At 43.6% G+C, this 26,111-nt stretch overlaps 1 long non-coding RNA gene across 1 annotated transcript in view; it reads right to left on the minus strand.

The window, feature by feature from the left end:
- The window catches only part of LOC141981631 (uncharacterized), a 497,067-nt gene extending 473,856 nt beyond the window's left edge, over nt 1-23,211 (minus strand). The window contains exon 1 of the long non-coding RNA XR_012637867.1: nt 23,016-23,211. This is a non-coding gene — a long non-coding RNA (uncharacterized LOC141981631). The remainder of the gene's footprint in view (nt 1-23,015) is intronic.
- Between the last annotated feature and the right edge of the window lie 2,900 nt (nt 23,212-26,111).

Below are 26,111 nucleotides of genomic sequence, written 5' to 3' on the forward strand. Positions count from 1 at the left end.
TGTCTTATTCTGGAAGCTAGAGCCAGGGAGAATTACAGAGTCTGTCTCTATTGATTGGTCTCAACAAAGAATCCGCTATTTGTTAATTACAACCAAGCTCTCTCTCTGCTCTATCACAAGGGATGTTACATTGGCATGGTGGACACGTGTCTCACACATGGAGGCAGCAGCCAGCAGAGCAGAAAATCATCATCAGGTACATCCAGCACAAAAGCTGCCAGAAATGAGGGAAAGGCAAACATGAAATCCAACGTCAATAAGCTGCTGGTTTCCCTCTGTTCTGAAGGGGTTACACCATCCCACCGACACTTTGCTTCTTTGATCCTGTTACATCAAAGCCCTGCAGGAGAAATCTGAATTGGAGTAACCCCTGCAAAAAAGGGTATTTTCCTGAAGCTGGCACCATCAAATATGTTCCTCTTATCTGCTCTGCCATAGGAGCTGACAGCTGCTGTGAACTAAGGTGCTGCATGGCCCGACAAGGAAGCATGCTAATTGCGGTGTGACAAGGCACGTAACACAATAAAACTTTATACCTCTGAAGCCGGATGGATTACTGCCAGCTCTTCAAGTACAGCTCAAGAGGTTCGCTAATAGGGCTGTTTAGAACTATTTTTCAGAAACACCTCTGCTTTGGCTGAGGTTGTATCCACGAGATTTGCTTTTATGCCATTCCCAGGATTTGCCTCTTGCCCCAAGACTTCAACAGATGATTTCTTGCCTTTAGGTATGAAGTGTTATTGTCTGTCCAATTAACACTAATAAAACACACACACACACACACACGCAAAGCGGAATAGCTACAAGGAAAAATATATAAGGATTCTGAAAGACTTTGGGGAGCATGGTAAGAAACAGAAACCCAAACACTGAACCCCCTGCATGATGGTATAAGTTGCCCATGGGAAATAATCCCTTCAGTAAGTCAACAGTGCCAATTTTCTCTCATTATATAGCATCTGACATGAATTTCTACTCTGAATGCCACTGAAACAGAAAACCTCCAATATATGCAGAGATTAGCTGACATGTGCTGCTGGAGATGTGACATACATTAAGCTTGTCCTATGGGCAAGATTCTGGGTTCGCGATGGACGGATGGGTAGCTCAGCTCTAGCAGATGAGCAGACGTGGCTTGAAGCATTCTACCTCCACAGGGCAGACTCAGGCAGAATACCTCAGGATGGCATTGTGGGAATGAAGTATCAGGAGGTAGCCATGTTAGTCTGTATCCACAAAAACAACAAGGAGTCTGGTGGCACCTTAAAGACTAACAGATTTATTTGGGCATATGCTTTCGTGGGTAAAAACCACTTCTTCAGATGCATGGAGTGAAAATTACAGATGCAGGCATTATATAATGACACATGAAGGGAAGGAAGTTACCTCACAAGTGGAGAACCAGTGTTGACAGGGCCAATCGATCAGGGTGGATGTAGTCCACTCCCAATAATAGATGAGGAGGTATCAATTCCAGGAGAGGCAACGCTGCTTTTGTAATGAGCCAGCCACTCCCAGGCCCTATTCAAGCCCAAATTAATGGTGTTAAATTTGCAAATGAATTTTAGTTCTGCAATTTCTCTTTGAAGTCTGTTTCTGAAGTTTTTTGTTCAAGTATAGCTACTTTCAAATCGGTTATAAAATGTTCAGGAAGATTGAAGGGTTCTCCTACTGGCTTTTTGTATGTTACATACATACATTCCGCAGTACTCCTTCCTAGGCAGTCATTTCCCATTTTGTATGTGTGCAACTGATTGTTCCTTCCTAAGTGGAGTACTTTGCATTTGTCCTTATTGAATTTCATCCTATTTACTTCAGCCCATTTCTCCAGTTTGTCCAGATCAATTTGAATTTTAATCCTATCCTCCAAAGCATTTGCAACCCCTCCCAGCTTGGTATCATCCGCAAACTTTATAAGTGTACTCTCTATGCCATTATCTAAATCATTGATGATGTTCTCTCTGCCACTTTTAGTGTACCCACCTTTGGCCCTATGGTGTATTGAGGACTATGTTGGAATTGCAAGCTACCACTTTAAGGACAGGGGAGTTTTCCTGATCCTTCTTGCAGGCAAGAGGGCTCTGTAGCAAAGTATGCAATCTGAGTCAGCTAGAAAGAGCCAATTTAAAGCAAAGTGGAATGAGTTGTGTCCCTCTGCCACAGGGAGCAGCCTGTTTTTCCCTCTCTCTGGCTTTGGGTTCTTGTGTGTTATCACTCTGAACTCTAAGAATTAAAGTAGTGCTACATTGCAACCTTCCAGCAAGAGTATTTGTTTTTTAATCTAACTTCTCTTCATATGCCATGAACATAACATCATTCAGTGGTGCTCCCCTCCTGTCCTCCCAACCTGGTGCTGCAAAAAACAAACAAACAAAAAAAAACCAGACAACTACTACATAAATTAAGCATACCTGAGATGCCATGGTAGAACCCTGGTCTGTAATAGGATGAGAGGGAATGGAGAAAGAGGGTCAAGTTTCAGGAGGGACATAGTTTGATGGGACAGGAATGCAAGCTGGTGGCTGGATTGCTACCAGACAAACACAGGCTTCCCAGGTTGTTACACTCTGCCTCTATGCATGCTCAACAATAACCTCTTTCTTACAATGCTGCCTGACCACCACATCATTTATTGTGAATTAAATATGGTCCTTCAGTTGCAAAGATATGGCCTCTTGCACTTAAGCTAAAGGAGAACTTCCTTAGCTAGCAAAAGGGTTCAAAAAGGTGTGAGCAGGAGACAGTTAATCAAATACAGGAAAAGAATTAAAATTGAAGCTAGCTAAAAATAAAGTAAAGAACTCCCTAAAACATTTCAAACAATATTTTGGCCAAAGCAGAGGTTTGGGGATTTTTTTTCCACCTCCTTGTCTTTAGTACTGCTACAAACTTTGCTGGTTCCAATTTGTAAGTTTACCTCTTGAAATCTAGCATGAAAGGGCAACACTCTGTAAAATCTAGCACTAACAATGGTACATGCATGGGAAGGGGGAGTTGGTGCATAAGTCAACCATTATCATGTCAGCACTAATATCATGGCTCACACATCTGAGGGCACACCTGTTGCAACTACCACAAATGTAATCACTTCCTATTATTTTTCTTTCTACATATACTCTCACTGAAAAGCTTATTTTCTTTACAGACGATACACTACTTCACTTAGCCCCGCATATGAAAGGAGTAAAAGTGGAGATTATTATTGAGATGACCCTTCCGTCAGTCCTTTGATGATAGCTCCTCAAATCCAGACAAAAAAATAAGGTTACCCAGCGGCTTTAATGAACTAACTATATTTAATTGATGTCTGGCATTAAACTAACTCTCATGAGAAAGGTTATACTTTTGTCCCAGACAGACATCATTCATATCCTCACATAAATCTAGTGTTTATTGAGTAGGACAATTTATATCATCTTACAAATGTCAAATAGATTGACTCTTGCTCCAGTTTCTAATTTCCTGATATAATGAATATGTACATTCATTGTTTGCTAGAAAGTGGATCTCAGATAAAGTCTCAGATTATACTTCCTGACTTTAAAATTAATTACTGACAGATTAAAAAATATTAATTAGGAACAGCAAGATCCATCTATTGTCATTTATACAGTAGCAGTCATCATAGTATCTGAACACTAGGATTGCCCAGTGCAGCAGGAGAAGGAAAACATTTGCAAAAGCAAGTCTGCAAATTATTTGAGGTCAGGATTTGCAAAGGAGCTTCTGGTAGCAGGGGTCCAATTCCATGTGGACTCTAACTCCCACATGTGCCTTTGAAAATCTCAATACAAAACACTACATGGAGTAAATTGCCAGCTATTTCTTGTGATTTTTAATCAAATGGCACCTGATTTTCACTCAGTGATAAGCCATTTTAAAATATGATCCAAACTTGGGACAAATTATATGCTCACACAGCCCCATTGACTTAATGTTTTTGAAGTTGTCTAGGCTTTTGTTTGCTCTCGGATCTAGTTTTATTATGTTTGCCTATATCTAGTCTATTTTTATACTTGCTTATACAAGGGAGAGCTCACTACCTGTGCAAATCAAGGACTGACTGGAAGGTGCAGCAGGGCTGAAGCACACGAAGGAAAGCAGAAGGGAAGGGAAACTCATGTTTAATTACCAGTGCCTTAAAAGGGCCAAAACACTTAGTGCTATGAAAGTTCTAAAACAAAAGAAGCTGGAAACTCCCTGTCATAACCATACTGCTAAGGGCAGCCTAGAATTCCTCCTTACCTGTAAGGAGTTAAGAAGCTCAAATAACCTTGTTGGCACCTGAACAAAAGGACCAATGGGGAAAGAAGATACTTTCAAATCTGGGGTGGGGGGAAGGCTTTGTTTGTGCTTTTTGTTTTGTGTGTTCTCTGGGGAAGCAGAGAAGCATCAGGTCAGAAAACTCCTTCTCCTAAAGTCATCCTAAAATGAGTCTCAATATTGCAAAAAGAGTAAGTAAATAAGGTGCCAGCTTCAGGAAAAAACAGCCACACTCCTGGAGACTAAAGAATACGGGGTTGTCTCCATAGGTGTAAATCTTAGTATATGCTACTATTAAAAACATTTAAAGTTAAGCCACTCCTGGGAGTGGCTTTTCACCATTATTAAACTGGTGAAAAAAAAGCAATTTTCTCTCTCACATTATTTGCAAAATGAAATTAAAAAAACAAAAAACCTTTGAGAGAGATGATGAAATTCTCACTCCATCAACACTAAAAACAATGACTATTAAACTGCATCTCATGAATATGTAATGAAAGCGCAAGATGCATTTCTCTGCCGGTACTGTTTCAAACAGCTGCCTTTTGGTAGTAGGAACACCATTTACAAACACATCAAGGTCTCTTGCTGGTAAATGTCTGCCTAAACCAGAACCTTCTCTTGAGAAGGTATCATGATTTACTGCCTGGAAAATGACTGTGTTGTCACAAACACAACTTTGCTTTTCATGGGCATGATCAGGATGCAGCAGGTTAGGATAGTCAACGTTTGTCCATATACCATTCACTCAAACCACTTCAATGCCTTGGAGAAACAGCAACCCAAATATATCTTGGGGACCAGCATTCCTTGTGCACCAACACTGCAGTTCACATGAAGAAGAAAGTTTCCTCTAGCTTTGTACATAAAGGGTCTAGGGACAGACCACTCAGGGAATGGCTCTTGATTCTGTTTGTTTTCACCAGCAGTCTAACTAGTTTCTTAACCAGGCCCATTTACCATGGTATGTGTGATACATGAAGGGGCGGGGGGGATGAAGGGAGAAGTAGCTCCCTTTGATGGACACCCACCCAGCCAGTTAGCTGTAAAATCCTTCTTGGTCTGTTCTCTGCTTGCCTTACCTGTAAAGGGTTAACAAGCCCACAGGTAAAAGAAAAGGAATAGACACCTGACCAAAAGAGCCAATGGGAAGGTAGAACTTTTTATAATTGGGAAAGAAACTTTCCCTTTGTCTGTTGTTCTCTGGGCTGCAGGGACACGGAGCAACAATGCTATCAGCAAAAATGCTGTATAAGGTTTGAACCAGGTATGAAAAAGTATCTTCTATACTTAAAAGAAATAATTTGGATAGGGAATGTTTAGTTAGATGCTATCAGGTTTATTTCTTATTTTGGCTTGTGGATCTCCTCTGTGCTAACCCGATTCTTTTGTTTGCTTGTAACCTTTAAGCTGAACCCCCAAGAAAGCTATTTCGGGTGCATAATTTTTGTAATTGTTTCTTTTAAGATCTAGCAAAAAGCCTAAATTCCAGATGTATTTTTTTCCTTTTTGTTTTTAATAAAATTTACCTTTTTTAAGAACAGGATTGGATTTTTGGTGTCCTAAGAGGTTTGTGCATGTTGTTTGATTAGCTGGTAGCCACAGCTAATTTCCTTTCTTTTCTTTTTCAGCTCTTCCCTGGGAAGGGGGCGGTGAAAGGGCTTGAGGGTACCCCACAGGGAGGAATTCCCAACTGCTCCTTCTTGGGTCCAAGGGGTTTTTTTTTTGCATTTGGGTGGTGGCAGTGTTTACCAAGCCAAGGTCAGAGAAAAGCTGTAACCTTGGGAGTTTAATACAAGCTTAGAGTGACCAGTATTAATTTTTAGAATCTTTGCGGGCCCTGACCTGCACTCGAAGTGACAGAGTGGGGATTCAGCCTTGACAGTATGTGAGTGGCTCCGTTCAGAAAGCCAGAGATGGTTGGCCTTCAGGGCACACTGTGTTCTGCATATTTGCTCAGGCTTTTCTCTGAAGGGTAGCTTGAGGAACTGTGGGAGGCTTTCTTGCAGTTTGGGGAGTTCTGACTAATTGACGTTGTGTCTATCTAGTTTGTTCTAAAGCATGTGGTTGAATGTTTTCTGCGCAGGCACCTATCCCTTGCGATGGGGGACATTTTACTGACAACAAGCCCAATCCTACAAAGTGCTGAGCATCTCCTGCAAGGTGCTGAAGGCCTTCAACACTCTTTTACATCAGTGGGAGCTGAGGGACACTCAGCATGCCAGTGGAATCACTCAGCACTTTGCAGGGTACGATCCTCACAAAATAAATTAAATAAGAGAGAAATGTGGGAGAGGGAGGCTGAATGTCTTCTCTCTCTCGGGTGGGATTAATCTTCTTTCATCATCCCCTCTTTCATTTTCAAAGCACTAGAGCACACCATTTTTCCAGACTAAAGTGTTTTAATCTGCAGCCAAATAAAAACATTTCCATCATTCATATTCTCTAGATCTGTAGGGGCCCATACAAAACAGTGAGATATTCCAATCATTAAAAGTGACAATACATATGTGCATTACCATCCATTATGTAGGACCAGAAATATTGTTACAACACTAGCATTATATTAGAGGGGAAAAACTGTAGCCAAAAGCTCATCCACATTTGGATTAATAGTGCAAATATCCAACTGTCTGATTATTGTATATGTCCTTGTGTAGATGTTTTCAAACTCATGCTGTCTCTGTAATTGTGACTAAAAAGGCCATCAGATTCAGAACATTGTTTCCCATATTTCTGAGTTACATTTATGGGCTAAGACACGCCAGGGTACACTGTGCTGTTGCCTTGTAGTAATTCAAAACATGACAGGGGAACTGCAATTCTGGACTAAAGATGCATTAGCAGGGCTGTCTGAGGGCAACTTGCACAACACCTGCTCATTCTTAGCTAAGCTCTAGTCTGCTATGAGACCCTCAGTTTCTTGAGCAATACATTTTGCACAGCTATACCAGCAAAAAAAAAAAAAAAAAAAAAAAAAACACACAACAAAAAAACCCTTTGCTGAAGCTGGAATTGTAAATATATATCAGTAAGTTAAGTTGAAAAAGCCTTAATAGAATGCAACAGTTGAAATGCTGAAGGGCCCAAAATTTAAAGTTAAAGTTACACATTAAAAAGACAAAAGGAGTCCGGTGGCACCTTAAAGACTAACAGATTTATTTCTGAAGATGCATCTGAAGAAGTGGTTTTTTACCCACGAAAGTTTATGCCCAAATAAATCTGTTAGTCTTTAAGGTGTCACCGGACTCCTTGTTGTTTTTGTGGACGCAGACTAACACACGGCTACCGCCGATATTAAAAAGACAAAAATTCAGGCACAGGAAAATATGGTAATGCCAGTGATGAGCTGCCAAAATCTTAACAACCGGTTCCCTCCTCACCCCATGAGAGGGTCGTGGCCCACCCCCGCCCCCCGGGGACTCCTGCCCCATCCAACCCCCCGCATTCCTTGACGCCCCCCGCCACGGACCCCTGCCCCATCCTCCCCCCTCCCCTGACCTCTGACTGCCCCCAGAACTGGGCAGGAGGGTCTCATGAGCCACCGTAGTGGGTGCCAACCCCACCCCTAAGAGCCAGAGGGACCTGCCAGGAGACAAGGTGGGGAGTCCTGGCGGTGCTTACCTGGGGCAGCTCCCAGGAAGCATCTGGCAGGTCCCTCTGGCTCCTAGGGGTGGGGGAGCGTAACTGAGGGGGAGCAGGGGGAGCGGCCGCTCCCCCACTGATCACATCAAAAGTGGCGCCTTAGGCGCCGACTCCATGGGTGCTCCGGGGGAGGAGGTGGAGCGGAGTGGAGCGGGAAGCACCCACGGGGAAAATTTGGTGGGTGCAGAGCACCCACCAGCAGCTCCCCGCCCTGCACCCCGCCCCAGCTCGCCTCCGTCTCCTTCCCTGAATGCGCCACCCCATTCTGCTTCTCCGCCTCCCCCCTGGCTTCCCGCGAATCAGCTGTTCGCATGGGAAGCCTGGGAGGGCTGAGAAGCAGGCAGCGGCTTCGCGCTCAGGCCCAGGGAGGCGGAGGCGAGCTGGGGCGAGGAGCGATTCCCCTGCGCCGCCCCGGGTTACCTGCTGCGGCGCGGGTGGCCCTCCTCGCGCCCCCCCCCCCCCCCCCCCCGCCTCAGCTCGCCTCCGCCTCCCTGGGCCTGAGCACGAAGCCACCGCCTGCTTCTCAGCCCTCCCAGACTTCCCGCACGAACAGCTGATTTGCGGGAAGCTGGGGGGTGGGGGCAGAGAAGCAGAGCGGGGCGACATGTTCAGGGGAGGAGGCGGAGGTGGAGCGGAAGTGAGCTGGGGCCAGGCACGGGGCAGGAAGCTGCTGGTGGGTGCTCTGCACCCATCAAATTTTCCCTGTGGGTGCTCCAGCCCCAGAGCACCCACGGAGTCGGTGCCTAAGGTGCCACTTTTGGCCGGTTGTTAAATTTAGAAGCTCTTTTAGAACCGGTTGTCCCATGAGGGACAACCGGTTCTAAAAGGGCTTCTAAATTTAACAACTGGTTCTAGCAAACGGGTGCAAACTGGCTCCAGCTCACCACTGGGTAATGCTGAGTTAAGATACAGCAAACAGTCATATTGCTGAGGTGCACAGATACTATGATAAGGTCCATAAAAGCACATAGATATATCAGAAATTTTGCATCTAGTGATGCCCATTTCCTAAAGACCATTAAAACTGGCATATAGAATTCCTAATCCATGGATAAACTCTTCTAATCCCCAAAAGCTAGCCAATGGTACTGTGATAAATGAAGGGGGTGGGTAGCTTCCTTTTATGGGCAGCCAGCCAGCTAGCTATAAAATTCCTGTTAGTAGCTGTTCTCTACTTGCTTTACCTTTTAAAGGGTTAAAAAAGCCCATAGGTAAAAGGATGGGAGTGGGCACCTGACCAAGAGAGCCAATGGGAGGGCTAGAACTTTTTAAAATTGGGAAAAAACTTTCCCTTTGTCTGTCTGTCTATTGTTCTCTGGAGAGAGGAGATGCAGAGCAGGAACAGGGCTGAACTATGCTATAGGAAGCTTTAAGACAGGTATGAAAAACCATCAGATCATACCTAGAGACTACTTCTTTGAAACCCTCAGATATATAAGTAGATCAGGGAATGTCTAGGAAGACGCGGTTATATTTATTTTTTTTTCCCCTTCTTCTTATTGGCTCGTGGACTCCTCTGTGCTAACCCCCCAATGCTTTTGTTTTGCTTGTAACCATTAAGCTGGATCTCAAGAAAACCATTCTTGATGCTTAATTATTATATTTGCTCTTTTTAAATCTAGCAATAACCTAAATTTCAGATGTATTTTCTTTCTTTTTGTTTTTAATAAAATTTCCCTTTTTTAAGAACAGGATGGGGGGGGGGGTTGTGTCCTAAGAGGTTTGTGCATATGTTGTTTAATTAGGTGGTGGCAACAGCTGATTTTCTTTTTTTTTTTTCAGCTCTTCCCCCGAGGGGGGTGTGAAAGGGCTTGAGGGTACCCCACAGGGAGGAATTCCCAAGTGCACCTTCCTGGGTCCAAAGGGGTTTTTTGCACTTAGGTGGTGGCAGCATCTACCCATCCAAGATCAGAGAGAAGCTGTGACCTTGGGAGTTTAATACCAGCCTGGAGCGGCCAGTATTAATTTTCAGAATCCTTGTGGGCCCCCTTGTGGGACCTTCTGCACTCAAACTGCCAGAGTGGGGAATCAGCCTTGACAGGTACCAATCAAATTTTTAGACCAGGAGAAAGTAAAGTCTGAAGACGTAGCTATTTCAAGCCAACTGTACATTTTTGGGTTATGACAAGGCAGAAGATGGGAGACTTCTAAAAGCATTCAAACACTTCATTTCGATAACTCGTCATTCACAAATGCCTTATTTGCTTTAGACTTTCCAGAAAAATTCTACATGTAAAATTTCAATGAGATTGGTTTAGTTTTGGTAAATTACAGGAGGTATTAAAAAGGGGGGGTTATTGGGGAAACTTAGCTTCAAGCTTAAATGTGGACAGATTACTATCCTTCAAAATTACATACACTCAGACACTTCTTTACTGTAGTGGAACATAGCATAGCAAAAAAGATGAAAATAGACTACAGAATGCATACAGCAAAGCAAAAGTGATATAAATTATGGTGACAAGAATATAACTGTAAAAACACTGAAGTAAAGAAACCATATCATGTTAAATGTGAAGTATCCTATCATATATCATACTTCAGCATGAATATATGAACTTACTGGAATGAGTACATCACTCTTGTAGCATGACTAATACAATCAGCTTGTTCATGTGACCCTGATGAGAGCTTCCTGTATGTGAGATTTTAAGGTGAGAATTTAATTATTTCATTGAACTAGAGTTAATGTCATCTGGCACTTTAAATCTCTCAAATGAAAAGTTATCAGCAGATAAAAACCTTTTGTTGAGTTCAGTCAGTGATTCAGAGAGGTGAGTTTGCAGAAATGGCACAACTAAATCTAAAGGTAATGTTAACATTTATTCTTTTGGAATAAAGAACAAATTTAGGAGCTCATGAAGTATGGTGCTGAGAGCACTCGACAAAGCCAGGCACAGCATGGGGAGACACTGTTAAAACTTGCCCTTTTAGCTCCATAGTTCACTGCTTTAGAATAACCTGCTGCTAGTTCACCACTGGTCTCTGTTACCCAGACACTCCCAGTAATGGCCCCCCAGTTATCTGGTGGTACTTTGATATAGACAAATATCCATGTGGTACTAGAATAAAACCACCAAACTCACTTCATCTTGTGACTTAAGCAGTGCTTAAACTTCTAGAAATAGAAGAATTGAGCTCTTACCTCCTATGCCACTATTTTTATTCAGAACAGTCATGACCTTGAGTTTTCCCCAAGCCTGCATTTGTTAAAGGGGCTACATGGATTCACCCGCTTGCTGCTAAATCTTCATCAAACTATCAGAAACAGAAGAAAGAAAAACCATTACTAGTACTTCACGACTTAGAGACGGCTCTTTGAAATGAAGGGCTGGAATCTCTTTCCAGGAAACATTCAGATCTGTATCTGATGCCAGCAGCAGTATCCAGCTGAGAGGAGCTACAAACCAAGCATGTGTTAGTACCCCAGGGCACTGTTTGGGCAGCAACATAAAATGAACAAGACAAGGTAGTAGCAAGATAAGAATGGACTGAAGGTTCTTTGAAAGGCTTTAAATGATGCTGATATTTTTAACAGCTTTTAAACCCTTTTTAAAGAGCTCCTCTGCTAAATGTTACAACTAATACATTAGAAGGTTTGTTTAGAATTTTTCTCTCCTCTTAAAACCAGTTTTTTTCGCTCCTATTTCCTTCCTATCTTGCATTCCCAAACCAAATAGTAGCATTTAGTCTTTTTTGGTTTTGTGGTACTGGTGGATGTTTGAATATACAGAGGCACATTTTTAGAAGGGTGGCAGCCTCTCTTTCATGTAGGGGGGTGTGTGTGTGTGTTTGTGTGTGCCCTCACTTATGGCCAGAAAGGCATTTGAGATTATGAATCAGATTGGAAGAAATTGCTTTAATTTTCTTTAATGTTCCAAAGGCAGGAAAGAATTTCACACCTTTGAGAGTGCCTTTCGTCTGCAAGAACATTATAACTTGTGCGGGTGCCAATCAGAGCCAATTATAACTGGATTGGCCTCTGTTAGCATAAATCTTTCCTTCTCAAACTTGCTTTTGTGGTAAACTCACAGTTTCTCAGATCTGTATGTAGTGAGATGTATAGAGATGAAACATGCATTTGACTTAGTACTGACGTTTCAGACATAATGACTAAAAGGAGTAGGAAGGTGTCCAAATCAGCTTTATGACAAATATCCACTTCTTCAAGTAGGAAAAATATTCAGATCTATGAGCAGCAGGCAACATGCTAGGATTCACTAATACATAGCACGAAAGATTCCAGTGGTACAGAATTGTGGGGTCAGGGAGGAGAGGGGCCTGGTCCCCCTCTCACTTACATCATTGAAAAACAGCAGAAACTCCACTAAAGCCAAAGCGTGAAAAGAGAATCCAACCCCAGAACTTGGAATTCTACTAGAGTGCAATAAATTGCACACACCTATCACCACACCAAGAGCGTTCCTGAATGCTCAAAACCCTCCCTGAAAAAATGAGGCTTGCAGTGGCACAGGAACTTATTCTAACGGCTCAGTAGCTAGGCTTTAGGCCAGAGGTGGGCAAACTACGGCCTGCAGGCCACATCCAGCCCGTGGGACCATCCTGCCCAGCCCCTGAGCTCCTTGCCCGGGAGGCTCGCCCCCGCTGTTCCACCGCCCATGCAGGCATGCCACCGCATGGGCAGCAGGGCTGCGAGCTCCTGCCGCTCTGAACGGCATGGTAAGGGGGTGGTGGCGGCGCCGCCGTGCACAGCGCTTAGGGGATTGGGTAGGGGGTCCCGGGAGGCAGTCAGGGGACAAGGAGCAGGGGGGGTTGGATAGGGCGTGGGAGTCCCGGGGGGCCTTCAGAAGGCGGGGGTGTGGCTAGGTCGGGGCAGTCAGGGGTCATGGAGCAGGGGGGGTTGGATAGGGTGTGGGATCCCGGGGGCGGGGGGGTGGCAGTTTGGGGCAGGGGCTCCCAGGAGGGGGCAGTCAGGGGACAAGGAGCAGGGGGTTGGATGCAGAGCGTGCCTCTTCAACATTGTGGTATCACATCATGGCCGGTTTTGCTTCCCCTTCTATCAATTTTAAATCAGTTTATTGTGTTTTCATGAACGTTACATGGGAAGAATAAAGACTGTAGGGTACAAGTCACAATGGGGACTGGAGTGTTGTGCTGCTGAGCACTGGACTGCCTGCTGCCAGGTAGAATTCGCAGCCCTGAGTTAGGTGCCCAGACTCCCTATCCAAGACATGGGAGCGTGAGGTGCCTAAGAATGGGATTCATAGAAGCTGGTACACTGAGCAGGGAGATGCCTAACTAGCCAATAGGAAATGCTGAGGAGAGGGATGTGACCTGAGCCCCACTCTTCAGTGGGAGTTAGGTGCCCATCTCCATTTGGGATTCACAGCTATGAGCTCTATCCTGGAGTTAGGTGCCTAAACCAGCCAGATTAGTCCTTTGTCAAGAAAAACTAAGGCAGACGAGCCTTCCCACTCTCCCCCAACCATTACCCCTGTGGTTAGAGACCCCAGTTCAATTCTCTCCTCCTCCTGTCATGGAGCAGAGACTTGAACTTAGGGCTTCCCCCTTTCAGGGGAGGGCCTTAACCACTCGGCAGTGGTCTCTCAAGCTCTCCTTTTGAAGCTATTCTACTGTGTCTAAATAATTAAACATTCATTGAAGGAGGGGGACCAGAACCTGGCTCTCCCACCTCCCAGATGAGCACCTTAACCACTGGGGTTTGGAATCATTCTGAGTCACTCTCTCCAGCCCAATGACTATTCAATTACTTCTACAATGTGGACCAGCTTCAACAGGAGAGATTGAGAGTGCCCTGTTCCAGAGTACCACGCACCCCAGAGGTCACTGCTGGGACGTAGCAGACACTTATGCATGTCAAGCAGCATGGGGGTGGATTAAACCTGGGTTTGCCACATTCTCAGTGAGTGCTCTAACCACTGGGCTAAAGTTGTGGGTGGGGGCACCTCTCCCATCTGTTTTGTGTGGATGTGGATGTGCTCTGAGCACGTCTACCAGATTGGCCCCAAAGGCAAGATAGGTGGGAGAACACCTAGTCTCTGAATCTTGCAGTGGCTTAGGTGTGAGTTAGATATTGAGCCACCGGTCAGTGTCAGGATTTGGCTGTGCACGTGTCCAGCCACAGAAATGCAGGCAAGTTGGGAACTTCAACAGCAGAAACCGAGGGGCTTAGGGATTTTGGCACATGCAGGGTTAGGTGACCATTGAGCAGTGGTGTTGTGAATGCCAATGACACTAAATGTTGGACTTAGGCACCTAATGTGTAGTTAGGTGCCTAAATCCCCCTTGTGAATCCCACTCATAACGTCCAGAGTTTTTTTATTTAGGGCCTGATCCTGCACCACTGAAGTCAATAGGTAGGTGCAGGATCAAATCCTTAAGGCCAAAAATAGGTTGCTAATTTATACACATATATAGAAGCATAATCGGGACAGTGCGTTACGAATGGCATAGCTCTTACTTGTTCTTAACTAAACAAAATTCATATTGATGTCCATGGGCTTTTCACAGAGTAAGAACTTTAGGAGCTGGTTTTGTGCATGCAAAGCTCATTGGTTGCAACAGCATATTTGGCACATATAGTTATCAAGAAACCACCACCACTTATATTTTGCAAATTAAGGCCCCAAACCCTACAATGAGCTGCAATGGGGCAGACGTCTGTGCCCACACAGTGTTCCATTGAAGTCTATGGGGCTCAGTGTGGGCAGAGGGTCTGACAGGTGCACACATTGCAGGAGCTGAGTCTCATTGCCTATTTTTTTTTCAAATTTGACCTACCAAGTACAGATCATACATCTGTGAGGGGTAGGATACGAGAGAATCATCTGTCTCGATATGTCAAAGAGTGAATCATCTACTCCAGGAAGAATGGCGCGTGAACTGGCAAGATGCAATTCATGTTGACAGGACAAACCTACTAGAATAGTTTCTGCATGCTGAAGGATAATAGCATCTATTGTGGGACTCTTGTGTTTCTGAAGGAGATTGTTTGCGGGCGTTAAGTTAAATTTAAGTCTTTATGTTACTGTAACAGAAGGAAAAAACAAAAAGGTAGTTTCTTCCTCTTAAAACCCCCTCAATTCAAGCTTCTGACCCTGATCCTTGGCTCCAGCTGAGGAGTGCCCAGCACATTTTTACATTATCTTTGTAGTCCCCCACCCAATCCTGGGGCAGCTCTATGTCCAACTGGAGCTCCAGCACAAATTAGAGTAGCCCCCAGGCTTTGCTCTATCATCGATACAGGATCAGAGAATGAAAAAAGAATCTGTTAAATCTATTCATTAATCAACATTTCTTGTTTAAAATAAAAACATAAATCAGCATGATACTTTGTGGTTGCAGTCTCCTAGCAACGGACCTTTCTCTTAAGTTGTCCGCTCATGGAGGGGGTGTTTAAGTCTTTAACCACCTTCCTGTACAGCTATACTGAAACCGCTAATCAACTCCTTTCTTAATATCAGTTGGATTTTCCACCAAGAGTGGTTGTTCAGGCTCGTTCTCTAATCTGCCAACTGCACTGCCGGAGGAGTAGCCAGTGCAAGTGCACAGGGTCCCATCTAACTCAGAGGAGCCCAGGAGCACTGGTGGCTCTAGGCAGGGTTCAGTGGTACAATTGCATCCACAGAAATGAGGCCCAGATGTGCACTGCTCACCTGGCTGAGAGATGGCACCCAGGTCCCACTCTGCTGGCCAGGCGCTCCTGCCAGAACCTGCAGCAGCTTCTCTCAGCACCAGGGACTTACAGGAAGCCTTGAGCCGGGGTGGGGGGGGGGGAAGAGAGTGGGAGATTTATATAGGGCTTGAGGAGGGGGAGTATGCGTGCCACTGCCACTGGAACAGGGGCACCTGGTATGTGTGCTCCTGCCCACTGCAGATTGTGATGGCAACTCCCGCCCAGAGACCCCAGGTACAGGAGCGGGAGCTGGGCTGGATTGAGGGTGGGAGTAAGACTGGATGTGGAATGGGGAAGGTGGGCAGCAATCCTGTATGTGGGGCATACAGGACAGGGGAGAGGAGCAGGGCTAGATGGAGGACAGAGAGGAAGAGGGAGAGGAGCAGGACTGGCTTGGGGGGTGCAGAGGGTGGGGAATGGAGCAGAATTAAATGTTCTGACATATTGAACAGTTGAATTAGCACACTTGATGAGTACAAATAAGTGTTACACTCATCAGAATTTGAGGGAGGGGACCCATCTTTCTGTTCTTCCACCACTGAACACTGTCTCATATAATACAGGTGTCTTCAATCTTCACAGCATTAAGATTTTCAATCTATTTAAACCATACTGTGAAATGTCTTTCCTTCATAAATACACCAGGGGCTAGATCCTCAAGGTGATGAGCACTTTAGGCCTCACCCAGCAACGCTCTTAAGAATGCTCTTAACTTTACACACGTGATTAATGCCCTGAAGGGAATGGGATGTCTCGAATGCTTCATGGTAAGCATGTACTTCGCTGGATCCAGTACACGGTGCTCAACACCTCACAGGATAAAGCACCAAGAGGTTGGGGCTAGTAAACTAGAATTAGTTCAGACTGTTTGAAAGCTCGTCTTCTGTGGCCTTCTCTCTACTTCTGGCAGCACATAGGGTATGTGTAGCTACATGCCACAGGGAAAAGCAGGCCTCATTCATACTGTAGTGTGTAGCTCCATGCAGCAGTGATGCAGGGAGGAGGCAGTAGAGAGCTGGCAGAGCCTTTTCCCGCTGCCTCCTCCCTGCCAGAGCCCTTCCTCACTGCTGGAGTCTCCCTCTGCAGCAGGGAAAGGCTCCAGGAGTGGGGTGGCAGCAGGACACTACACTCCTAAAAACAGCAGTGTAGACCCAAGAGACACTGCTTGGGCATGTAGAGAGCTATGTAGGGGACATTCCCTAAGGCTCAGGTGTGTGTCTTAATTCACCTAAGCAGTGCCTCGCTGTCTACAGAGCTATTTATACCGATGATAGGGAGGCATGCATGCAGTGTATGTGCTCTACCTACTGCCGTAAGTGTAGACGTAGCCTATGAACCACAGGAACTGCCTCTGTTTGTGTATCAGGGGATCAAGCCTCTATAATCATTAATGATACATCTAGTGTTAGTAACAAAAATCCATACTTTGACTCTCTTTTGCATATGCAATATGCCCAGATTTTAACATTAGGTTTGTGTTTTATTTATTTCTTCTATTGAACATTTCACTTAATCTGTACATGGGTTTTTGTAAGCCCTTCTAATTTGATCAGAAGCATTTCAAAGTCCTGCAATATGTTGCAGAGTTCCTACTGTAAGTGCAGCAGGAAATGGACACAGCAACCTATCTGGTATATGACTAGTACTGCCTAAAAAGAAGGTTTTAATGATGCCTTGAGCCAGATTCCTGATTCCCTACATGTTTTATAGTGCAGCAAAATGAGCAGCCTCTAGGCAACCCCATGACAGGTTAGAAATGAGAAATTTTAAGGGCTATTAAACTTTCTAAAAATGTTCCCAGTGGATCAGCATAAACTCACTTAGTGCCTGTATTTCTGTAATTGTAATACAGTGGGAACATTCACGGTGTTCAATGGCTTATTCAAGGAACTAATACTTCCAGCTCTGTGGTATGCCAGAGGGAGTGGGTTAAAGCTGTGATGCAAGGGGAAAAAAGTGCAGTGGAATGGTAGCTGAAGACATGCTGCAGGTGTTTTACTTATGCATCCTCTTCTTCTTTGGGTCTAGATTCACATGGGGGACTTGGGCACCTACCTGCCACTTCAGGTGTTCCACACCCACATCTCACCTGCGGTGAGATCCAGTCAGCATGCTCAGAGGCCATCTAAGAACATGCCTCCCAGTTGGACTGTGCACAAAACACAGTGGTGGTGGTTCTGACCCTTACACCCAATAGCCCTGGGCTGGAGCACATGCCTAGGATGTGGGAGATCCAGCTCCAAGTCCCTCCTCTACCTGATTCAGAGCAGGGACTTGAACACAGAACACATCCTAGGTGAGCACCCTCTCCACTGAGCGACAGGAGCGGCATTCTGAGGTGGAAAGAGAAAAGGAGGACTTGTGGCACCTTAGAGACTAATCAATTTATTTGAGCAAAAGCTTTTGTGAGCTACAGCTCACTTCATCGGATGCATACTGTCATTCTGAGGTGGGAATCTCTCCTGTTGAAGCTGTTCGAGTGTGTAAGAAATGCTTAAATAGTCATTGGGAAAGAGTAAGAATGACTATAAAATGAGTGTATTCACCCAGTGGAAAGGAATGAGTGAATGGTGCAAAGACAGGAAATACACAGAATAAGGAATTAGAGCCTCTTCCTAGACCTTTGAGTTTTGTATGAACTTTTGGACAGAGATGACATCCATAAATCATGTCTCAGAGTCTTGGTATATGCGTATAGTCACATACCATTAATGTCAACTATACAAAGAGTTACTCCAGGTTTATATGGGTGTCACTGAGAGCAGAGTCTAGCCCTTTATTGTGAAACAGATTTCTTCAGACATATCACAAGTAGCATATAGTGACAATTTGTATCATAAGAGCAGTTTTGACATTAACATGGATAAGCACTGTACATTAATTACTATAAATTCATCTGTGTTATGACTATATATGGGTAAAAAGGGGCGAATGACTATATATGGGTAAAAAGAAAAGGAGTACTTGTGGCACCTTAGAGACTAACAAATTTATTTGAGCATAAGCTTTCCTGAGCTACAGCTCACTTCATCGGATGCATGCAGTGGAAAGTACAGTGGGGAGATTTTATATACACGGAGAACATGAAACAATGGGCGTTACCATACACACTGTAACGAGAGTGATCAGGTAAGGTGAGCTATTACCAGCAGGAGAGAAAAAAAAAACAACCCTTTTGTAGTGATAATCAAGGTGGGCCATTTCCAGCAGTTGACAAGAATGTGTGAGGAACAGTGGGGGGAGAGGGAGGGGGACTGTGGGGGGGGGAAAATAAACATGGGGAAATAGTTTTACTTTGTGTAATGACACATCCACTCCCAGTCCTTATTCAAGCCTAATGTAATGGTGTCCAGTTTGTAAATTAAATTCCAATTCAGCAGTATCTCATTGGAGTCTGTTTTTGAAGTTTTTTTGTTGAAGAATTGCCACTTTTAGGTCTGTAATCGAGTGACCAGAGAGATTGAAGTGGATGCCAAGTAAGGTTACGCTGCCAGAGTGGCATGAAGGGGCCTTTGTGTCCAGGAGAATCAGAGCCAGAAGAGTACCCAGAAGTTACCTACTACAGGACAGGCCCAACAAAGAAAATAACAGAACGCCACTAGCCATCACCTTCAGCCCCCAACTAAAAGCTCTCCAGCGCATCATCAAGAATCTATAACCTATCCTGAAGGATGACCCATCAGTCTCTCAGATCTTGGGAGACAGGCCAGTCCTTGCTTACAGACAGCCCCCCAACCTGAAGCAAATACTCACCAGCAACCACACACCACACAACAAAAACACTAACCCAGGAAACTATCCTTGCAACAAAGCCCGTTGCCAACTGTGTCCACATATCTATTCAGGGGACACCATCATAGGACCTAATCACATCAGCCACACTATCAGAGGCTCGTTCACCTGCACATCAACCAATGTGACATATGCCAACATGTGCCAGCAGTGCCCCTCTGCCATGTACACTGGCCAAACCGGACAGTCTCTACATAAAAGAATAAATGGACACAAATCAGACATCAAGAATTATAACATTCAAAAACCAGTCGGAGAACACTTCAGTCTCTCTGGTCACTCGATTACAGACCTAAAAGTTGCAATTCTTCATCAAAAAAACCCTTCAAAAACAGACTCCAACTGGTAATAGCTCACCTTACCTTTATCACTCTCGTTACAGTGTGTATGGTAACACCCATTGTTTCATGTTCTCTGTGTATATAAATCTCCCTACAGTATTTTCCACTGAATGCATCCGATGAAGTGAGCTGTAGCTCACGAAAGCTTATGCTCAAATAAATGTGTTAGTCTCTAAGGTGCCACAAGTACTCCTTTTCTTTTTGTGGATATAGACTAACACGGCTGCTACTCTGAGATCTGTATATATGGGTAGTAGTCAATTTTTAATTTAGCATCTCTAACATTTTGCATTAAGAGGAAAACCTAAAAGGCTTGGATCCAGATGTCAGGAAAATCACATACTCCCAGCATCCTCCTGGGCCTAGGTCTGACCATTTTTTTTTACAGAGAACTCAGATATCAAATCATATCCCAGACTCTTTAGTACTGTATAAGCAGATATTCCAAGCGACTCTTTTGAAAGGGAACTTGGGAGAAGTTTCTCTGTATCCCACCCTCATCTTTTCCTGTTATGGTGGTACAAGATGCAAACAATGCAGGAGTAGCTGTCTACTGAATGCAGACAAGACTGGAAAAGAACAGAATTAAGTTGTTGGTGCCTCTGTAAATAATACAGCTGAGAGTGGATATTGTTTCAACTCAGATTGTGGGCCATATTCTTGGCCACAACCTTATTATCTATTATTATTTCTATTGCCGAAGTGCTTATGAGCCCCTGTCATAAAGGGACCATAAAGACACCTTAACTGCAAGTTAAAGATTCCCTTACGTGGCAAGGCAGGCAACACCAGCTCTAGACCACCCCATCTGTCTGCACAGGAGGTGTAGAGGGAGTGTGGCAGGCAAAGTGAGGAAACAGAGCATCACAGTAATCTCAAGCTGGTGGCACAAACTCTTTGAGTCACTGGCAACCAGGCACAGCTCAGAGCAAGCATGAGATAGCTTTAAATTGTGCCAAAGGCTGCCCAACCTCTGTCCGGCTCAACCAGCAACAGTCTGTAAAGGTGGCATAAAGCTAGTTTTATGCCTCTCAAGCCCTGTGCCTGTCAGTTTCCTTTTCTTTAAAAAAAAAAAAAATCCCTGCACCTTAAACCCCCTTCAGATTCCCAAGGAAATCCCAGATGCAGGTTAACCTCTCAAGAAGACACCATTACAAGGTGATTACAGTGGCTACTGCTGAAGATGTGCAATGAACAGGTCTTTCTTGGGAGAGCTATGTTTTTCCCATTACCAGAACTTCAGCCCACCTTCTTACTTCATTGGTAATATAGACATAAATCTTCCAAAGAGACTTCCAGTACTGTGGACACTGTTGCTTTATCCAACTATTGCCCCGGCTTAGTCACAAGTTCATCCAGATCATTTGATTTTATTGATGCAGCCTCAAACTTGTCAGTCAAAGGAAACATTTTTGAGTGAAATCTGTATGTTTTTATAGGGTAGCGATTCTGAAAGCCCTCAGACAGAGCTTTCTTGGGACAGGAGAAAGAAACAAGAAGCCTACTACAATGAGCCCTTCAATACAGGATTTTTCACTACAAAAGCAGCATTATCTAATTGTTTTAGCATCAGACTGGAAGTCAAGAGATCACGGTTTTAATAGACTCTATCCATGCCTCACTTATTAATCTCCCTAGCTATTATTACTTAATAATACATCCTAGCATACCAGGGATGTTGTGAGACTTAATCATTGAATATACGTGAAGCACTTTAAAATCCTTGGATGCAGGTGCTATTCTGACAGCAGACATTTGGACCAACACACACAGGATTGAACAAGGGACTGCCGGATCTAAAGCCTGGGTTGCTACAACTTGATCCAAAGCTCCACGGGTGGGGTTGTTCACAGACTCATATCTCCTGAGGATCAGGCGCAGAGGGGAACACACATCCGCCAGTGGGTTACACTATATTGGGGTGCTCAATAGTACTATTTTAGTTTTATTTTTACAAGTAGTACCAAGAATGGTGTATTGGCTCTCTGTTTCTTATGAAGTTTTATGAAACGTAGGTCCGAAGGTTCCTTGATTTATAGTACAGGAATGGTTTGGCTTCTACTGATAGGAAACATTGAAAAGGAAACAGTGAAAATCTCTCCAGAAGAACATGAGATGTGGATGTGTATACCCCTGTCATAAACATACAGCCAAGGGTAGCATAAAATCCCTCCTTTACCTGCAAGGGTTAATCAGTTCCATTAACCTAGTTCCATTAACCATTCCACTGACCAGAAGGACCAATGGGGAAAGAAGATACTTTCAGATCTGGGGAGGGTTTTTTGTTTGTGCTCTTTGTTCTCTCCAAGACAAAGAGAGAGACCAAGCAAGTAATCCAGCTCCTACTGAATGATACATCTAAAATTACAGAAATAGTAATAGCAAGGAAATGCTACAGTTACAGTATCTTTTGTTTTAGCTTGTGAATTTTCCCTATGCTAAGAGGAAGGTTTAGTCCTATTTTTTGTAACTTTAAAGTTTTGCCTAGAGGGGAATCCTCTGTGTTTTAAATCTTATTACCCTGTAAAATTACCTTCCATCCTGATTTTACAGAGATGCTTCTTTTAGTTTTTTTCTTTATAATAAAGTTCTGTTTAAGAATCTGACTGGGGTTTTTTGTGTCCTAAAATCCCAAGGGTCTGGTCTGTGCTCACCTTGTTTACTCTCAAGCCTCCTCAGGAAAGGGGGTGAAGGGGCTTGGGGGGATATTTTGGGGAAACAGGAACTCCAAGTGCTCCTTTTCCTAAATCTTTGTCTAACTCACTTGGTGGTGGCAGCGATACCGTCCAAGGACAAGGAAGAATTTGTGCCTTGGGGAAGTTTTTAACCTAAGCTGGTAGAAATAAGCTTAGGGGGTCTTTCGTGCAGGTCCCCACATCTGTACCCTAGAGTTCAGAGTGGGGAGGGAACCCCGACAACCTCCCATACTCTCAGGGAACACAGAACCTTTTTAGTAGCATCCTTTAAACACATGGACAAGGACAGCCTCTCTGTTTTCCTTTCACACTAGCCTATTTCCATTTAAGAACCACTTAAAAAACTGTCCACAGAACATTCTCAGCACAAATAATGAGTCCATGTTTATTAAGTCCTCAATGAAAACAATTAAGAAAGGAGAGTTAACTATTTTTCTAGTTTCCTTTGGCTTTCTTTGAGCCATGAATTTGCAGATTCTTGCCTGTATGGAGTTATCGAGACTGCATACATGAGATAAGTTACATAGGTGCATTAACATTTGTAAAGACAGGGCCTGTCAGGCTGTGTCATCTCTGCCAAAATAAGAAAGCAAAAACCCAGCAGGAGCTAAGAACACTTACCATCTGGACAACTGGGAGATGCAGACAGCAGCATTCTCTTGCAAAATGGCTGCAGCTGCTTGTCTCTGTCACAGTTAGAGGAACCAGGCCCCAGAAAAGCCTTCTGGGAATTTGTTCCCAGAAGAGGCCAACCCCCAGCACAGAGGAAGGCAATTCTAGAGAAGGGGTTGTTTCTGCATCATGATGATTGCCACACTTGCTTAGGACACCTGGAAGAGATCAATAAGGAGAGCCCTTATTTAATATATTTGAGGCAGTATATTTATCAACCTCAAACTGTAAAAATATGGAAATGTATTACTAACAATGTGTTACAGAAATGCTTAGAGGCCCCAGCTGAGACTGCGCTCCCCCGCCTCATTGTTGTAGGGACTGTGCAAACATATAGTAAATGCAGTCCTTGCCCAAAAGAGTGTACAATCTAAAAGAAAAGATGACCTTTGATAAGTCACTTAATCTCTCCATATCATCTGTGAAATGAAGATAAACGCTTTTCCCCCCTACCCTTTGTCTGTCTCGTCTATTGGTTTGTAAGCTTTTTGAGGCAGGGTATGTTTCTTACTATGTTTGTATACCCAATGGGGCTCTGGTGTGCTTGGCCTCATGAGACTATGACCATTCAAATGATAAATAATAATACACAAAGTCTGTGGCAGAGCCAGGAAATGAATCTAAATCTCCTCAAATCTAGGCCAATACATGAACCATAAGACAATCCTTCTTTAAAAAAAAAAAGTCTCAAAACAATTAAAATATCCATAAACAACTGGAAATAGCTTGATCTGTAGTAGTAAGGAAAACAGAAAGCAGGCTACTGAATAAGAAAGAGCTTGAGTCTCACAGAAAAACATTGAGTGTTTTAGAGTAACAGCCGTGTTATTCTGTATTCGCAAAAAGAAAAGGAGTACTTGTGGCACCTTAGAGACTAACCAATTTATTTGAGCATAAGCTTTCGTGAGCTACAGCATCCGATGAAGTGAGCTGTAGCTCACGAAAGCTTATGCTCAAATAAATTGGTTAGTCTCTAAGGTGCCACAAGTACTCCTTTTCTTATTGAGTGTTTTGAAGTATCCAGTGTGGACTCGGAAAAATGGATTGCAAAAGTCAGAAAATCCTTGACTCAGAAATCTATGTCACTAGCAAATGGGAATTAAATTCTAATTATCAGTCTGACATGTTTCAAAAATTAAAAAACATTCTCTGCAACTGTCACAGAGTCAAAACAATTATTTGCATGCATGAGCAGATGTCAGATATTGTAGGGGCGTATATGTACTTGCAAATTTAAAACAGAAAATTTTCTAAAATTGGAGGTATAATCTGTTACCCTAATTGCAACATATACACAAATCTTGCGTGGAGGGAAAAGTGCTGATTTAGTCTTTCTATTTTTCTCTAACACAGAAGCTGACTTCTGAGCCCAAATAAACTGAAGTAGAATAGAGAATCAATCACATCTTTAGACAGATCCAAAAACCTCTCCAGTTTTCCAGCCTCATCTTTGAATTCTGTTATTTTGCCTTCTGTCCTGTTACTGTTATTTGCAAACTGGAAGAGTATATTGTATTTTGATTGTATTTGTACTGTATTTAATGGTAATAGTAGCTTGCAGTGACAATATACAATGCCTCTTATGCCCAACTATACCCAGAGTACTTTACAAATGTAGGCCCAGCATCTGCAAATAATTCTCATGTAAGGATGGTTACTGTTTTTTATTTTTATCCCAGAGCATCCAAAGTGTAAAAAGAAAAGGAGTACTTGTGGCACCTTAGAGACTAACACATTTATTTGAGCATAAGCTTTCGTGAGCTACAGCTCACTAGTACTTGTGGCACCTTAGAGACTAACAAATTTATTTGAGCAAGCTGCTGTAGCTCACGAAAGCTTATGCTCAAATAAATTTGTTAGTCTCTAAGGTGCCACAAGTACTCCTTTTCTTTTGGCGGATACAGACTAACACGGCTGCTACTCTGAAACCCATCCAAAGTGTGTTTTCCATCCAGAATCCATTATCCCACCCCCAAGATCTGACAGTCTAAAGATTGACATGTATGCAAACAAAGCAGATGGGGGGAGCACATACATGTGTAAAAATGCTGTAAATTATACCTAGATTGTTCTTTCAAGTGTGACACTGTCAATTTTCTTGTAGGTATCATGACAGAAATTGGTCTTCAGGAGAGACTTCAATGTGGAGAAACTTAGGGCCTCACCCCAGATTTGTTCAGGAAAAGTTTTCCATGCACCCTCACCCAAGTTCAGGTTATAGAATTAGACCATTAAACTAAATACAAGCGACATACTTTTTCACCAAACATTCACATGTAACCATCTCCAGGGTGGAGTGCAATAAATGCTTAACAGCATCCAGCTACACTTCAAGGCTTAAATTGTAGGGGAAGTTGAGGTAAGTAAAACTATATTCCCATCACCACCATCATACAGAAAACAGGAGAGTTATGTCTGTTTTTATTTATCAGAGTTCTTTGCACATCGTAAAGAATAATTGCCATGGTTATGTTAAACAACTAAATTCAAAGGAGTCCAATCTGTTCTCCTCTAGATTCTACTGAGCAGATCCCTAAGCTGGTGGTATAACCTGGTGTAGATCCACTGAAGTCAATGGAACTATGCCACTTTTATACCAGTACCTGGCCTGATGTGTGTACTGACCAGTTAATAAGCTGTCCAATAATGATTTGCAGTGAAAGGTTCTGCACTACAATTTTCCTGGTTTGGTATGGTGGCAGCAACCTCTCCAACAAGAGCACACGCATGAGACTCAGGAGTTCCATACATCCCCGCGGCAACACATTAGGATCCAATTCAGAAAAGCACTTAAAGCCACGCTTAAATTGGAGATCATATTTAAGTCTCATTGGGACTTAGGCAGATGCTGAAGGGCTTTCTTGAACAGGGTATTTTCCTGAATTGGAGCCTGTGTTTCTTCCGGTGTTCGTGTCAATGTCTCTGCACTACGAAGCCGTCACTTTTCATGACCGTTTTCTCGGGTTATAGCGACATTTGATTACCTGGCTCTGCTGCCACAGCAGCTTGTCAAAGTTAGACTGAGTATGCGTCTTTGTGATTTAA

Source organism: Natator depressus, chromosome 2 (assembly GCF_965152275.1).
Source record: "Natator depressus isolate rNatDep1 chromosome 2, rNatDep2.hap1, whole genome shotgun sequence".
NCBI lineage: Eukaryota > Metazoa > Chordata > Testudines > Cheloniidae > Natator > Natator depressus.